This window comes from Ambystoma mexicanum, chromosome 2p, assembly GCF_040938575.1.
Source record: "Ambystoma mexicanum isolate Mex_15411 chromosome 2p, UKY_AmexF1_1, whole genome shotgun sequence".
In the NCBI taxonomy this organism is placed as follows: Eukaryota; Metazoa; Chordata; class Amphibia; order Caudata; family Ambystomatidae; genus Ambystoma; species Ambystoma mexicanum.
The window spans coordinates 563,847,414-563,862,898 of record NC_090923.1 but is presented as its reverse complement, the minus strand read 5'-3'; the positions used below and the strand labels follow the sequence as shown (position 1 = coordinate 563,862,898).

Here is a 15,485-nt window from a genome sequence, read left to right as displayed (position 1 = left end):
GTTGTTACATTATTGTGGTAGTACTTGGCCTTTTTGAGGTACTGCTACGTCAAGTCATCTACTGGAGGGTGTTCAGGTTCGTTTTTCTGCCTTGGATTTTGTGATTTTGCAAATGAGGGTGGACTCTGAGGGTGCAGGCAACTTTTTACACACAAGGTGGGAGATGGCGACGAAGGGGAAGGGTGATCCTGTGGCCAGGTGAAATTGAGGGTTGAAGGCTCCATGACCCAGGTGCAGTTGTTCAGTGGGTCATGGTCATTTGTGAGGGGGGGGTGTTTTGTTGTTGATAGTTGCCTTGCCCTGCAGTGTGATGGGAACCCTGACATTGTAATTGTGTTATCCTATGTACATGTTGGGATCTGCTTATCAATGCCTGTCCATGTGTTGTGTTTACCTTTCAGGTGTGAAGGGATAGTTGTGGTTTGACATGCTGGGGTGTACACATGGTGAATGTTCACATGTGATGTGTAGAGGACACTGATGGTCACTTGATTGCACATGCATATGTTGAGTGCATGTCCTTACTGACCCACACACTTGCACTATGATGCACTACATGTACAACCACCCTTGGATATCCACGTGTACACTCTGTTTACCTTCTGGTGCCCACTGTGTCCCTGCAGCACATGTTCTGTGACCAATTATGGATCCTGTACATGCCTAATTTGCTTTTTGATGTGGTTTGCCGCTTAGATGTGATGCTCAGGGTGTGCATCACACACAATGGCTGTTCACTGTGCTGTGCGCTGAGCAGTGTGTTGCAGGAGTTGGACACAGCACACAGAAGCTGCAGTGTTGATTTTGCAATGCACAATGTGTATGTAGATAGGCATTCAGTGTTATGTTACGTCTACAACTTTTGTAATGCATTTGGGAATGACGTATTTTGGGTGGGAGGTTGTTGGTCAGTCATTTCATCTGATTCCATGTCAGGCATCATTGTCTGATGCCACTGTACATTTTTGACATGGCAATGTGTACCTTATTGGTACTGTGTTGGTGTATGGCTATTGCTTGCCATGTCATGTTGTGGTTTGGGAGGGTTTGAGTGACATAACAGTGATGGTCATGGCCCGTTTTGCAGGTGTGTGTGATTCACACCTTGCATGTCAGGGTCAGCCACTTCTCGAAGCAACGAGCTGGGGGTAGATCTCTCTCTGAGGCAGGGCCCTCCCTCTGGAACAGCCTCCCTGCCTCCCTGGAACTTGAGAACCATCTCCGGTTCCGGAAGCACCTCAAGACCTTCCTCTTTGCTTCTACTTTCTCTCTCCCTCTCCCTTGCTAAATTCTTCACTGAAACTGCACTGGATCTGCAACTGGGCCACTCTCACCGACCTTGGTCCCTGGCCCAGCCACTCTCCACCTGCACTGCCTCCCTGGCAATCCCTGCACTGCGGGACTGTCTCTCTATCCCTACACCCCCCCCCTTCCCAGCACTTGTCTGCACTTACCTTTGCAGTTGCCACCAGCTGGCCTATTTATTTGTTTTTTATTCTACTTACCCTGTACTGCACTGCCCCCCTCCCCTTCCCCTTGCACTTTTCCCTTCCCCCTACCCCTGCACTTGCACAATCTAAATGACACCTGGCCTAGTAGTATCGTTGTCTGTCTTCCCTTGTTCCCCCCTCCCTGCCTCGTCGCACCTTGAAACACTTGTGTATAGGCACGTTACAAATGCCATATTATGTCATGTCATATGTCATATGTGTGCCTTTTGGTCACACAGGATAGCTTGTGTTTAAGTAGCTAGGGATGCAGACAATGTGGCACTTCCATGGCAACTATCTCAGGATGGTAAGGTTGTGACAGTTGACTGTCTCTTTGTCATCATCGATTGTCACCTGGTATGTGCCAGGCCTGTGTGCACTCCGCAGGGGTGGGAGTTTAGGTGAAAAATGTGGCCACAAGCTGGGTCCGGGCTTCCTCACCACATGCCCTGTCCCCTCCCATGGGCAGCGCCTGTGCCTGTGGTTGGGGTTGTGGGGGCACCACCATGTCCACCGGTACGCCCTGCCGTGTTGCAACATTGTGCAGGATACATGCTGCCACAATGATCCTACACACTACTGGGGGTGCATAGAGTAGCTGCCCGCCAGAGCGGTCAAGGGAGCGGAAACGTGACTTGAGCACTCCGAATGTGCGCTCCACTATGGCCCTGGTTGCAATATGGGCGGCGTTGTATCTTACCTGGGGTGGTGTGGTGGGGTTCCGGATTGGGGTCATCATGTGGTTGCTCAGAGGGTAGGCACTGTCCCCTGTGGAGGTGTAAATGGTTGTGATTATTGGGGTTTGTGTATTTGTGTGTTTGTGTGTGACATGCATGCATGTGCAAGGGCTTTTGTACTCACCTAGGAGCCAGGTGTCGCCATGCTGTCCAGCTTCCAGGGCCCGGCTCAGGGCGGACATTCTGTATATGAAACTGTCATGGGTGGATCCAGGGTAGTTTGCATAGACAGAGGTGATGATTCCCTTTGCATCGCATACCACCTGTACATTGATGGAATGCCAGTGCTTGTGGTTTCGGTAGATGTGCTCAGTGGCCCTAGGTGGACGTAGGGCCACATGGGTGCAATCTATGGCACCAAGCACTTTGGGGAAGTGTGCCACCCTGTAAAAATCCAGGACAACGGCCTGCCTTTCTGCGGGGGTTCTGGGCATGTATATGTGCCTGCGGACTGAGGGGCGCGCTGTCATGATTGCCAGTACCTGGTGTAGGCAGCGTGATTGCGTGGCCTGTGAGACCCCCCCCCACTATGGCAGTAGTCCGATGAAATGACCCAGTGACCAAGAAATGCAGGACATTGAGCACCTTCTCCAAGGGGCTCAATGCTTGGGAGCAAAGGGTGGGGGATGTAAGGTCATCTTCCCACTCCCTGACCAGGTCTAGGATGATATGGGGTGGAAACCTATACCTGCCGTAGACCTGGTCGTCAGGCATCCCAAAAAGGCTTGTCCGTGGTGCGAAAATGTGTGCCCTGGCTATTCTCCTCCTCTTGCGGTGTCCCACGATCAGTGCTGGGACAAATGGGGCATTCATCGTAGCTGTATATATGTGTTTGTTGTTTGCGTGCACTTTTATACTGTGCGCGGGGACGCTTCCGCCTGCCTTCCTGTGGTGAACGCGTTGACGCCTGTGTGCGTCTTTTGCCGTGCGCGGGTTTCCCGTATTCGAATCCATGAATACGGGTTGTTCGCGTGCGTGTGGGCGTTCCATGTGATTCCCTGCAGTACTTCCCCAGTTACGCCTTCTTTTTCATGCGTTATTCCCCATTCCGCGTGTTACGCCCACTGTTCCGCCCACTTTGGTTGTGTGCGCCGTGCTATGTGCGCTTTTGCTGTGCGCGTAGCACACGCCGTGTGAGCCCGCGTGCGCCATGGCAGGATTTTGCGCACGGACAGCGGGAAACACGCGCAGCGTCTTCCTTGAATCGCACGCATGCGCGTGCGCTGGGTTTCTCACGCTTGCACCACCTTGCGCCTGCTGGCGCTGGGATTTTCGGCGCACGTTTGCTCCATGAATCGACCCCTTAATACGGGCGCGGGGAAAGCATAAAGGAAAGTTGGAGGGTCTGCAGAAGGACGAGAGGTCCCTGTTTGAATGGATAGAAAGTGCCCAGAACCGTATGAAACAGAACCGGTTAGAGAAACATTTACCAGTGCATATTGGGACACATGGGATGTCAATTTTAAAACAGACAGGATGTCAATAGAAGGCGGACACCCGAGACGGGCAAAAGAGAGCTCAATATATATGGGTTAAAATCCTACAAAGCTATAGACATAGCAAGGGACAAGACCAATAAAGGGGTTGAAAATTACTGAACAAAGGGAGGAATTCACTCGCTCATGCACCATATCAGGTAATGACAAAACGTTAGCAAGGGGACACAGTTACCAGACAAAGGAATGGACGGGTTTTATTCAGAAACGGTAGACAGTCTGGCCGCAGGAAGAGGTAGGTGAGTAACTTTTGGGGGGAACCTGGAAGGCTGGTAACCCATCCAGGTGTGGTAGCGGTTGTATACGAATTGTTCGAACTACAATTGTTCGAATTACAATTGACCTTTGCACAATTGACCGAATTGTGAAGGTCAATTGTTACATATATGCGGGGGGGAAACCCCCCGCACTCCGCATTATATATATAAATATATATATATATATTCATATATATATAACCAAACCAATATATATATATGCAGTCAATTGTGCAAAGGTCAATTCGGACCCTCGACTTTCGGTCAATTAGGTAATTCGAACAATTGTGTTCGAACAATTTGGGTAATACCATGGTAGCATGGGCCAGGGACACAATCCTGGACCTTGTGCCCAAAAGTGTACATTATGTATGATATGGTTATTATTATTATTACTATTGTGTTGTGTAATATCACATAATGTGCAATAAAAACCGACAGCCTTTTTATTGCCAACACTTACAATGTTTCAGTGATCATTGGGGAAGCACAATATGGGTAACGATCACCAACCTCTTGGCTCCACTGGTTAAGAGGTGAAGACTTTGTGACACATTGCGGCATTCATTAAAGACCTTAGCTCTGGCAGCGCCCGGAGCAACAAAACAAAATTTGGGGTTGCTTTGTTGAATACAGCGCTGCTGCCAAACCAGCAGCTTGTTTAGCAGCAGCAGCGGCACCCTATTGAAATGAAAAGCATCCCGCTCCCGTGCTGTGGTGCACGAGAGCAGGCGCATTTCATTTCAATAGGATGCCTTCACAGTGCAAGCTCGTTGAAGGCCTTGAAAGACTCCCTTGAGATGGCACAGCAGGGCTGCTAATGTGGCGTGCCCTGCCGTTTCACCCATGCCTGGCGCCATTGCAAATATCTGAACTGTTTCAGTGTGTGACAGTCAAAAAGAAAATATGCACTTTTCTTTGAAACTCAGTCAGTAGTATGATCATTGTCATTTCCGTCACTTTGAAAGCAGCCGCCACTTCCGGATCTGTAATTAGGCAAGCAGTTCTATGGTGTAATTTCTACACTTTAGAACCATGTCCCAACCTGTCTTTCCGCCTCGGGGGCCCTATGTATCTCCGTTTCCAAAACAGTCTCCTCTCACACTATGCGCACTATGCGAGGCGCCGTCGCCGCTGCCTTCTACCACACCGCACTGGGAATCCTCCTGGTTTTCTTTGAGAAGTGGACTTGCCGCTGGAGTTCAGAAGGGGAACGGTCGGTGCTATGGTTACAGGTTATGCCATTGAACCTAGACAGGTGGGGAATTTCCGTGCGAATCTAATTTTTAGAAGGTGCATAAAAGCACTTTAAGTGGCGATGTGTAGGCGGACAATAAATCCATAAAACAATAGCAGGATAAGCCGAGGGCTAAACAAACAGGGCCATAGTCATAGAGATAGGTAGACTTACTAAGATTCAAAGATACATGCGATATATAGGATAGACACTGAGAAAGCATTCATAAAAACAATCGTTTTCGCTTTTGAAACGCTTTCAATGTTGTTAAAGTGTGGCATTTCACACAGACTATTTGCCAGATATTCGCGTCATGTGCTCATGCACTCAGACTATTTGGCAAATATTGTGCACCATATCCGCATTATAGTAACATTTGCCGACTACTGATGTCGTTCCCCACCCCGTTGCAGTCACTTTTCTTTTGCTTTAATCTCTCCAACCATTAACCCTTGCAACTCCGATGTATCACCGTCCTTTGCATGTAATGTGTTACAAAAGAAACACTAACAGAAATCAAACCAGCATTGGCAAAGCCAACAATTTAAGCTTTTTAGTCCTATATGGTAATAAGATGGCACCCACAGGAAAATGGTGTGATTACTTGGGCATATGATAGCAGTAATTGTAAAATACTTATCTACAAGTCAGAACTGTTGCATTTGTCACTGCTCCCTTTGAACAGGACGTTGGTGCAAGACACAGATGTAAATAAAGTGGCTGAAGGCTCACTTGGTTCAGACATTTTTATTACGCCAGTAGTGCATTTACAGCCACAATTAAACCATTAACTCTCAGTAGACGTCGTAGAAATAACACTGGCAGGCTAATGTTGATCATAGAGCTACCAAAAAGAGATTGCAGGAAGATAGGTTCTCAGCAAGGAGGCGTACGTAGTGGTTGGGAACGGCCATAGAGATTAGCATGACGAGGGACAGCCGCATTCAAGCTGTATGTCCATCCTCACATGTCATCTCCCGCCTAGCTGTACCCCAATTCAGTAGTTTCACCTTCCAGGTTGCACTTACCCAAAACTAAAAATGAATACTGTTGTCACTGTATGTGTTGGTCCACCATGTGCCAGGCATTGACATGACATGCCCAAGCATAATTGCAATTTTCCAGGTGTTATCTTAATTTAAAAGGTGCTAAAAACATTTGCTATCACATATCTAGCTACAATGATAATTTTCCAAAAACAATTATGATAGGCTCATATGCTTACATCATACGACAAGTATTGACATTACTCATTCATTGGAATTACATGGCAAACGACTCACAACATTGACATCTGTTGCCATCATGTTGCTTGGTACTCACACCATGTGATAGCTAATGCTATCATGCACTCATCTACCCACACCACATGGTAGTTTGTGCCATCAAAGTCTAAGCTACCCAGACCATGTGCCATGCATTGCAATAGTTGTATCGAGGAATTCAAATGTACCTGACAGTATTCCATATGCAGGAGGGACATACCTAATGCCAAAGGAGTAGGAGTGGCTATCATAGCCAAATCCTCATTAAACATGAGCGAGGTACCCCCAACTCCCATTTCATTCTGCGAACCCCTTTCAGTGAAATTGTCCCTCTTAGCTACAGCTACGTTAAACATCCACCTCATTTACCGACCTACGGGGCCCACACTCTCCTTTAAGAATATGTTCATGCAAAACATCTCCAATATCAAGCCCAAATCACAATCCATCCTACTGGGTGATTTCAACCTTGGCTTGAACGGCCCACTCAACAACAATGCTCTCTCCTTGGCTAACATCATGTTACCACTCAGCTTTTCACACAAGATCCAGAACACCACTCATGTGAAAGGTTGCATACTTGACTGGCTTGCAGATATCAACTGCACCGCCACCATTTTATCTAACTCTCCCTGTCCCTGATCTGACCACCACCTTATCACTTTCAACACCAAAATCAGATCGAGCCCAACCAACCCTCCGAATATAGCCCTTGAGGCCCCCTCGAGAAACAAAAAGAATATTACAGCTAACAACTTGTTCCCACTCCTGCAACCTATCTTGGCCTCACCTACGGATGTAGCCGCCGACCCCAACTTAATGACCAGACTTAAAAACTACAAAATACTGGCATCTATAAACAAAAAATAGCGCGGCTTGCACTACGCAAAGCCAAACAAACAGCCCATCTCAATGGTGGGTTCACCCCCGAATTAAAAGTTTTAGGAACTACCAAAAGAAAAGCAGAATCATCCTGGAAAAAAACTTCCCACCTCAAGTAACACAATTATATTTGACACCACCTCTAGGAATTACAAACAACTATTCCTTCTCACCAAAGGTAAATTATCCAACAACAGAATATCCAGAGCCAGCTCCAATACCAAAGAACTCAACGGCCTGGGTGTCACCTACACTAACTACGGAGATGACACCCAGGTCCTCATCCCTATAACAGGAGATCATGATACCGACACAGCCACCCTCAAAGCCATCTTCCTCTCTATCCAAGAATGGATGGCTCACTACAGGCTATGCTTAAATGACGATAAAGCCAAGCTGCTTATCGTCAGCTCTCAACACAGAATCGCCAAACTCAACAACCTCTTCAAGTCCTTCACTATAGGTCGAAACACCATTACAGTCACTAAAGAGGTAAAAATGCCTGGTTTCTAATTGTACTCCTCACTCATTCTCAATAAACAAGTTAATGCCACCGCCTTAGCCATCTCATACACATGCAAGCTCATTACTGCTTGCAGAAAATTCCCCTCACAGGAAAGCTGTCTCACCCTAGCCAGAGCCCTAGTCCTTACACGCCTTGACTACTGTAACGTATGCAGGTACGAAGCTACAGAACATCTGAAAACTACAAGTCCTCCAAAACAATGCCCTCAGAGATGCTCTAAATGTCCCTAGATCGGTTCACATATCAGTCATCAGATGCCAACAACACTGGCTCTCAGTACATGATATGACATGATATGATATGGCATTTATAAAGCGCCTATACACAAGTGTTAGGATCATGTTCAAATCACTCACCTTAACCCATAAATGCCTTCACCAGATGGCCTCCTCCTACCTGTCCGACAATATCACATTGGCTCAAAGATCTAGACCTAACAGAGCAGCTTATCAACACCACCGTGCCATTCCAAGGTTCATGCTTCAAAATGAAGGAGGAAGGAGCTTCCCTACTATGGCCAGCAAAATGTGGAACTCTGCCGCTCCAACTTAGAGCCCAGGAATCATTTGTCATCTTTCGGAAACAACTCAAAACGCATCTCTTTACTCTAAGCCCGAATAACTAAGTACCCATACCTGACCAACCCTTCTGCAATCCCTCTTCTCTCCATGTATCTGCATTCGTTGTATTGAACCCTGCTGACGGTATCTATATGTACTGTCATTTGCGTGCTCTAGGTCTGTCTTTTTTTACCTGCTCTTGTAACTAATGTAACTGCCACATTATTTAAGAAAGCGCCCTGATGCCTTCGGGCTTGGCATGCCATATAAGCTTCGAAACAAATAAATGAATATATCTGATAATGCCACCATTCCCAGATGTTGGCATTATATGCTTGGATACTCATACAATTTTCCAGCTATTGTATCAAATTGTTAGGTAGCCACACATTTATCGTGGTTTTGGCATCACTCACATTATTTTCTGTCTACTTCATTAAAATGCCAGGTAAGGACGCCACTTGCCATATACTGCCATTATTTGACTGCCAATAAGATATTTGTCATGTTTGACATTATTCACTCAGGTACTTACGTAATTTGCCATGTATGGCCACTGTTTATGCAGACACATAAGATATCACGTACTATCACCTTTTCCAGATATTGGTATTTCATATAAGATACATAATTTGCAGGTGTTGCCATTATATGCCCTGGTACAGAATTTGCCAAATATTGGCAACGTATTCACAGGTACTTACACCATTTTCCATCTACTGCCAACATATAGCCCTGCCATGAGCACCATTTGTCAGTTATTACCATCTTATGCAAAGGTATTCGCATCCTTTGCCAGCTTTTGGCCTTTTATGCCCACAAACTCACAACGTTTGGCAGGTATTTATTTTCATTTGCCCAGCTACTCACACCGTTTCCCAAGTATTGCTATCAAACCAAGTATCTCATCATATTCAAGATATTGCCACTATTTGCCAGACATCAGGTTACTAAACATTGGCACTCACACCATTTGTTAGACATTACCAATACATGCCCAGGTAGACCATTTGGAGGCTATCACCATCATATTATGAACTATACACAGTTTACAAGGTATTGCCATCATCTTCCCAGGTACCTACAACAGGTATTGACATTAAATGACCAGCTCATCACACGTATTGCCAGGAGCAGGATTCCTGTGATTCTTGGCTGTGGGAGAGCAGTACTGCTGCTTTCCTGTCTACCAGTGGTGAGGAGTGGGAGAGAAGGACGGTGCTCTTTATCTCCCCTTAATTTCCAGGGCCAGCATCGGGACCCTGCTACAAAGGAAATGTTGTTGTAGAAAGATGGCTAACACAATGGCAAAAGTTTGACTCAGTCAAAACAATGTAGAGTGTTATCTATTAAACATGAGTGCTGCACGTCTATTCTATAACTGGTGTAGTGCCACGAGACACGTTCTTGCATAAATTATTCAAAATAAGAGCGCACATATTCAGATCCATTAATATTGCTGCACAACAATGTCAGGTTGCATGATTCAATACCTGATGATGTTGCGGTTTATTACACGGTCACACTCACCTAAGGGAGTTCCTTTCCCCCAATGAATGTGGCGCACAACAAATCACTACTAGTTTGTTACCAGTTCACTTTGGTAAGGCCTCCAACCCGTCTCGTACACAACCCCAACAAGTACCCGGTGCCACAATGGACTAAGGACCAGGCCGGTGTGGTAAGAATATATTTATTCATTAAGTTATTTAAACCAAATTTGACAAACAGACTAACATCAGCTACCAATGCTGTGGCAACACAAGATAAGTCAGTGAAGGCACCTACACAGAGATAATACTGAGATATGCAGTAACAAATAAGAATAACCTGAGTAGACTAGCCTCCCAATACAAAAAAAAAAATTATCCTGTCCAAACAAATGTCTTACAGCACCCGAATCCTACAAGCCAAATCTAACACCAGAGAGCTCTTTACTATACTAAAAGAGGTTGAATCTCCTATCCAAGCTCCTGACTCGTGCCAAAAGGATAAAAACTGGTGCACGGGTATACAAAATGCCTTAGCCAACAAAATCTCCTCCCTCAAGACAAAGATAAACATTAAAAAAGATGTCCTTCTCTCTTCTACTAAACCTAGTAGTCTCATCCCTAAAAAAACTCACCCCATTCAGGTGCACCCCCATGCGCACAATTCCCACTTTAACTTCCACAAAGTATCTACCAAAGAGGTAGAAAAGGTCATTCTCACTCTCAAACCATCGAACTGCCACGGGGACCTATGCCCTGCACAATTGATTAAGGATGCGTCTCGTGATCTTGCACCATTTATTACCAAACTAATAAATGCGTCATTCACATCAGGCACCGTACCTAACAATTTGAAACAATCATGGGTCCTCCCCCTGCTCAGAAAACGGAATCTAGACCTCTCTACTCCCACTAACTACCGCCCCATCACCACAGTACCGTTCCTTCTTAACATCCTCGACAAAATAGCATACCAACAAATCCAACATCACCTCGAGCACTTCCAGCTTTTAGGAGTCAGACAATCGGGCTTCAGGCCTCAACATGGAACCGAAACTGTACTCATAGACCTCAAGGCACAGATAGATGAGCTGAGAGATCAGGGTATGACTGCACTACTGTTACTTCTTGATCTCTCAGCTGCCTTCGACCTGGTCGACCACAAGATCTTATGTGACCACCTTCAAAAAGCAGCCCACTTCTCTCAAGAGGCTACTGACTGGATCCAATCCTTTCGAAATAACCGTACGATGAGAGTCTTCTCCCTACTAGCAGCAGCCGACCCAACACCCATCACATGTGGGGTGCCCCAGGGATCATGCGTTTCCTCGACACTGTACAACATATTCATGAAGCCCCTTTTTGGTGATCTAGATGATCTGGGTATCACCTACACTAATTATGCCGATGATACCCAGATCCTCATCCCGTTGATGGGGGATTTTGACAAGGATTTGGCCTTCGTCAATAGAGTGTACCTCATCATTCAGGCATGGATGGCCTCACATGGTCTATGCCTGAATGATGATAAAACAGAACTCCTCATTCTAGGATCCTCACAGAACCTTAGCAAATCTTACCAAAATTACTCCTCTTTTGTAATTGACAACAATAAGATTATGGTAGCCAAGGAGGTCAAAACCCTCGGCTTCTACCTGGACTCTACTCTCACCTTCAAAAACAAGTTAATGCTATGGCATCCGCCACATCCTACACATGCAAACTTATCCGAGCAGCTAAACCTTTTCTCTCTCCATCCAATTGCATCACACTAGCCAGGGCATTGATCTTGTCCAAGCTGGACTATTGCAACGCACTATATGTAGGCTGCAACAAATATATCACTAACAAAATACAGATCCTTCAAAATAATGCCATAAGAGCGACCCTCAGTATCCCAAAGAAAGCCCACATTTCTGACTCTAGAAGATCCATCAACTGGCTATCCACTAAAGACAAAATATTCCTCAAATCGGTTTCCCTGATTCACAAATGACTCCACCAAGCAGCCCCTCAATACCTTATCACTAGATTCACCAGACCAACTTCCTCTCGCCCCTCTAGAATGGCCAACTCCAATCTCCTCCTGGTGCCTAGGTTTAAACGTACAATGTCTGGAGGGAACAGCTTTCCGGTAAAAGCAGCATAATTCTGAAACTCCCTTCCTCCTACTTGCAGGGAGGAACTTCCCTACTGCCAATTCAGATCTAAGACATCCATTGGCTCAAGGCTCACGACGCATAATGACCGCCTGCTCCCTTGCTGCCCTGATGTCCCACACCACTATGTTTGTAAATATGTACATTAAGGATGTTAACTGTTCAGCGTAGATACCTTTCATGAGACAACCGGCATCTTGTATATGATATTGCTTATACTTTTTTTCGCTGTAACTTAGGCCTTTTTCGGCGTGCATTGTCTCTTTTTGACACGTCCAACACTGTAACCATAGTTGGGCCTCACACCTCTGTATGTAACCAAGCTTTGCAATCCTCTTGATGCCTCTGCGCCTTGCTACCTCTGGGTTAGGTGCGCAATATAAATAAAATAAATACTAAAATACTAAATACAAAGTAATTTCAAATCACCCACCAATACAGAAAAAGAACAATTGAAGACACACAGTGATTGCTGATTTGGTTATGATACTTTTCTCTCAGCAACCCTCACCCTCCAAACATCAATTAGACTTGACCCCTCTGAATGGAAGGCCAGTGACAGAGAGTGGGAACACAATGGGAAAATCAGTTTTGGGATTCTAATCACAGATGCAATAGGGGGAAAAAAGCAAATGGGGAAAATGTGTTTTGCCACACCTAAAAAGAACAGGCAGGGCTTTGTGGTCTTGGTCAGAGCACAATGGGAACAAGGGGGCAATTTTGTTTTGTACCCTGCACATGCAAAGGCACTACCAGGCTTCACACTTTTGTTTTAAAATGAAGGGGATCAATGGGGAATTTTTGTTTTGCACCCTGCGCACTCACGTGTGAACAGGGTTTTGGGATTCATTCTTTAGGCAAATATTTATGTCTATACTGGATCAAAACACACTGGGAAGAGCTTGTTGGTTTCGAATGCCAACAAACAGACCCTGTGATTTCTATAGGGGAATTAATTGATTTACTTTAATTAAATATGCTAAGGATCTACACAAACAAACATGATATTATGCTATGGGGAAATAACTAAAACAATGCTTGAAAAATACACGGCCTACACAATCTATGGCTTTGGCGATAGTTATACTTACAGGAGAGGCCTTGGAATGGGCATCAGGTAACAGCTGGGCATCGCTCTGGGATGCAATGGGGTCAGTAAAGGATCTCTTCCAAAGCCTCCAAGGAGTTCTAGTCAGCTTCTATCTCCTGGTTCTTGTCTGCAATGCAAGATTTGGGCCTCTCTGCTGGGATGTTTCTAGCCAGATTTCAGCAGCAGGTTGCCTCTCGGAATCAGTGGAAAAAGCCCAGTTCTAATGCAAACTGTGTTACCTGGATGGCAAATGACATCACAAACTTGTCATGATTCCCGCGAAAGGTTGATTATCTCTACCCACCTCCCACATGTGTGCTTATAGGACAAGAGGATGGGGAAGTGAGTCAGGACAGCTGTGGAAGGAGAAAGCTTCATCATCCCAATTTGACAGTGGGCTCGGCAAGTTTTAAAACACACAAAATCTCTCAACATGGCAAGTACCCTACATTTTCAAATCTTTACATGTCTGAATATATTTTTCAGAACTACATTTTAAAACAAATCAGATGAGGCTAGTCTGATGTTGGCATGCCCTTCCTATGCAGAGATACAGTTTTTATTCATTTACTTAGGAGCCATATCAGTGAAAAATATGCCACTTCATACTTTTCATGTTAATTATTACCTGCATGCTCACACCAACTTTCAAATCTCTTAGAATAAAGAGAAGGCCCAAATCAAATTTTCATTAATAACTTTGGTTATGTTTATCACACCAAAATCGTTTTAGCATGGTTCAAAGGGGGTGAATGTCAGCTTTAATAAAAGTCTGGAATGAACGTGGTGGCATCTACACTGCCCCTTTTATGCAATAATATGTATTTTCCTATTAATTCAACTGCAGCCTTCACAGGCCTCGCTCACTCTAGCCCCCACCCTTGTTCCTCTGAGTTTCATTTCTCCTTACACATGTGACTAGCCAGAGCCTGGCTCGTGTTTACATCCACTTCCCCCATCAAGGCCTGTGCAGTCCTGATAGCAACTCTTAATGGACACTTTTATGGGAATTGTGACCTCAATGTCACTTCTGCTGCAAGAACAGACATGGGCTTATCAGTCCTTAACGTGGTTTATATCTAAGCAGTGTATTTTAACTACATTTTTAAGTAATGGCCCTGATTGATGATGACAATCAGGCCTGTGTCTTCAGGGCAGCAGAGGAAAAGTCTTGGAGGTTAAGAAATGACCGGCTCATGTACCCTGTAAGTAAATGGCTTATAAAACTCACACAAAATTGCAACTTACCCGGCATCTTATAAGTGTAACGCTTACCTGACTCTGCGGGGACACCACTCTTTATAATGTAACTTTCTTCTCTGAGTGCGTTGTTCTAACCCTTAGTTTTTATTTCCCGAAATCTTAAGCTCCAATAGACTAGGAATCTATGAGGAAACACAAGAACATAGATAAATGTAACTTTCCCAAGGTAACTTGCACTAACTAATCTCCCTATCTATCTTCCCCTTCAATCTCTCTACTCTTACCTTTGATTGGTATATTGTGGGCTATCCATCCTGCTTCTGCGCAGGGGCGCTTGTCCTGAAGATGGAAGGGGTGGCAATTGTAGAAGGGTGATTGGAGGGAAGGCAATAAGGCACAGGAAGGAACCAAATAGCCACTGTATAATAACCACCTATCACACTGGAGTGACTCCTAAACCCTTGGACTGGATTGAAACAGGACCCTGAGGTGATGTGCACGAATGACAATAAACCTGAGGAGAACTGTAACAGGGGTTCAATATGGAATGCCACAGAATTTCCTTATGACGTTGTCCAAATATAAACAATCACTAAATGAACGGAGAGAATTATTTAACTATTGAGAGTTCAATGAAGTGTCACAAGTTAAAGGTATTTCACAGAGAAGACATAGCAACAGGAAACCTGAGGCAAGAGTCTGTGTGTCACTAGTGACAGACTCCTCAAACACGTTTTGAGTGCCGGAGCCCCGACACTCGACACCTGACTGGAACTGATCAAAGCGCTATGCGCACTATCCACCACAATAAATATACCAGAAACAATACTGGCGGAAAGCGCGAGCACAGCTAAGCGTTGCCGCTAACTTACTTCAATTAGAAAGATTCGCCCCAAAACGTGTAACGAACACCAAAGGCAAGTAGAGCAAGGGGCAAGGTAAGGAATGCTATGAATAACGGAAGCACGGAACCGGGAACTATGAACCATGAAGAAAGAACGGGGTTCTGAGGAGAATCTTGACAGGATCCGCGGTAAGCGTCCTTTGAAAACAAAACAGACGCGAAGCGCGGAACGCTAAGGGGGAGGGGCTT

At 45.2% G+C, this 15,485-nt stretch overlaps 1 long non-coding RNA gene across 1 annotated transcript in view; it reads right to left on the bottom strand.

The window, feature by feature from the left end:
• LOC138565901 (uncharacterized) overlaps positions 1-15,203 on the bottom strand; it is a 78,625-nt gene extending 63,422 nt beyond the window's left edge. The window contains exons 1-2 of the long non-coding RNA XR_011301691.1: positions 14,465-15,203; positions 13,191-13,428 (exon numbers count right to left, since the gene is read on the bottom strand). This is a non-coding gene — a long non-coding RNA (uncharacterized lncRNA). The remainder of the gene's footprint in view (positions 1-13,190; positions 13,429-14,464) is intronic.
• Positions 15,204-15,485: the final 282 nt, after the last annotated feature.